We start from the raw sequence: 2,779 nt of genomic DNA, 5'->3' as shown, positions 1-2,779 counted from the left end.
ATGACCCCATAAGTATTTGATACATCAGAAAGCAATCTAATATTTGGTACCCATACAGTATATGGGACTTCTACTATAGATCTCATGTAAAACATAAAGAAAAGGTCTCAGATCAGGTCACACTTTGCACCTGTTTTTTCAGTAAGGGATTTAACACATAAAACAAGGCTAAAACGTTCTTAACCTTTCTGTAACTGTATTATTCTTTCTCTTAAGCCTTGAAGGTCTGTTGACACACCCAAGCATCAATCTAAGTAACATAATGGGAAAAAACCTTTAACATCAGTCAGTTTAAAGGTATAGTTAACTTTTCTGAAATGTAAGAAAATTAACTGTAACTTAAAGCTTTATTTTATGTTTTTCTTCTGTCCTTAAAGCTGCAATATGTAACTTTTCGGGCGAACCGACCAAATCCACATAGAAATGTGAGTTATAGACCTGTCACTCATTGAAAGCAAGTCTAAGAAGCGTTATTTCTATGCCTCCCATTCTTAAATTTGTTTTTTGCGTCTTTTACTTTCGGTTTTGTACACCAGCTTCAAACACTTGMAAATACAATATTTTTGGTTCTGGAAAATATATTTCACAGCGGTTTAGTTGGAACAATGATTCTCAACACAATTTTTTATTGATTTTATTTAACCTTTATTTAACTAGGCAAGTCAGTTAAGAACAAATTCTYATTYACAATGACGGCCTACTTGCTCACATAAACTGAAATTAGGCAAACTATTAGAATTATAGCAACCAGGAAATGGCGGAGTAATTTCTGCATAGTGCACCTTTAATGTTTATTGATTCCATTATAAAAACACAGGTGCAAAGCAGTTGCAAATGCTTAGCTAAGCCAATCTGACCCACAGTCTTTAGGAATTAATGGMATTATACAGAGGGATTCCTCTTTCATCTAGCTGTTGAAAGGGGTTGTTTGTGAGCAAACTGTACGTCCATAATGATGAGCAATGTCATTTAACTGCTTGGATGGTTGTTGTGTAAGCCACTTCAAAGTTGTGATGTTTTSCATACTGCATTTCTCGTGCCTCAACCTTGGTATAACAATGGCACCCGGTGGCAGGGGTTGTAATTGCAGCAGAATTAACCAAAACCATGATTTCAGTTGCACACTACAGGCTTTTGAGCAACTCAGTGCACGTTTATTTGAATTAGTGGATTTAACAAAATCATTAAGGAATCCTTTCTGTCTGTTTCCTACGGAGCCCAGGAGGTGACATTGACTGAGATCTTTTTTTAACAAGCTCACAATATTACTAAAACGTGCATGAATTGATAATAAACATGCTCATGATTTATAAAACGAGCTCACGAATGATAAAACATGCTCACAAATTACTAAAACCTGTGCATGAAGGCTAGGGAGACAATCTCAACCACCACCCATTCCTGAACTCCGACCAACAGGAACACACACAGGACAACTGACACACAACATGCATGTGCTGCTTTCCAAGGTAAGAATGTGTGGTAGGCTATTACATTGAACTTTCCATCTAGTGTTATCCATTGAAAAACGTAAGTCCCGAAAGCAGTTGCTTCATGTTCTTATTCATTTGCTCTACTAAGTTGAGCGTGACAGTGGTGGCACCTTTCCATCCCTTTCCTGCTCCTTCAGTAATCAAGGTACACATCTTAGTCTTACTAACTAGCTACATGGTTTTGCTTTATGATTATGTCCATTGTGTGGCTCTACTAACTCCTTTGTATTGTATCAGTCACGCGGAATGACACTGGAGAGACGAAGCAGGTACGGGGAGTTAACATTTAATWAACAACTGACATAGACGAGACAGGAACAGCGTCAGAAACAAAGACAAAAACAATCACTGCAGCAGCGGGGAACCGAGCTGGGGAACTGACAAATATAGGGGAGGAAATAACAGGTGATAAGTGAGTCCAGGTGAGTCCAATAACGCTGAAGCGAGTGACGAGGGAGGGCAGGTGTGAGTGATGATGGCAGGAGCGTGTGATGCAGGGTAATCTGGCGCCGTCAAGCGCCAGGGGAAGGGAAGAGCGGGAGCAGACGTGACAGTATACACTCAAATGGCGGGAAGGTAACTTTCTGGGGGGGGGCAAGTAGTGCACCTTTAAATGTTTATTGATTCCATATAAAACACAGGTGCAAAGCAGTTGCAAATGCTTAGCTAAGCCAATCTGACCCACTCTTTAGGAATAATGGATTATACAGAGGGATTCCTCTTTCATCTAGCTGTTGAAAAGGGGTTGTTTGTGAGCAAAAACTGTACGTCCATAATGATGAGCAATGTCATTTAACTGCTTGGATGGTTGTTGTGTAAGCCACTTCAAAGTTGTGATGTTTTGCATACTGCATTTCTCGTGCCTCAACCTTGGTATACAACAAATGGCACCGCGTGGCAGGGGTTGTAATTGCAGCAGAATTAACCAAAGCCATGATTTCAGTTGCACTACATGGCTTTTGAGCAAACTCGTGCACGTTTATTTGAATTAGTGGATTTAACAACAAAATCATTAAGGAATCCTTTCTGTCTGTTCCTGCCTGAGCCGCAGGAGGTGACATTGACTGAGATCTTTTTTTAACAAGCTCACAATATTACTTCTAAAACGTGATGAATTGATAATAAACATGCTCATGATTTATAAAACGAGCTCACGAAATGAATAAAACATGCTCACAAATTACTAAAAACCTGTGCATGAAGGCTAGGGAGACAATCTACAACCACCACCCATTCTGAACTCCGACCAGCAGGAACACACACAGGACAACTGACACACAACATGC

Source organism: Salvelinus sp. IW2-2015, linkage group LG32, assembly GCF_002910315.2.
Source record: "Salvelinus sp. IW2-2015 linkage group LG32, ASM291031v2, whole genome shotgun sequence".
NCBI lineage: Eukaryota > Metazoa > Chordata > Actinopteri > Salmoniformes > Salmonidae > Salvelinus > Salvelinus sp. IW2-2015.
The sequence above is the reverse complement of the archived record's forward strand: the minus strand, read 5'-3'. Positions refer to the sequence as shown.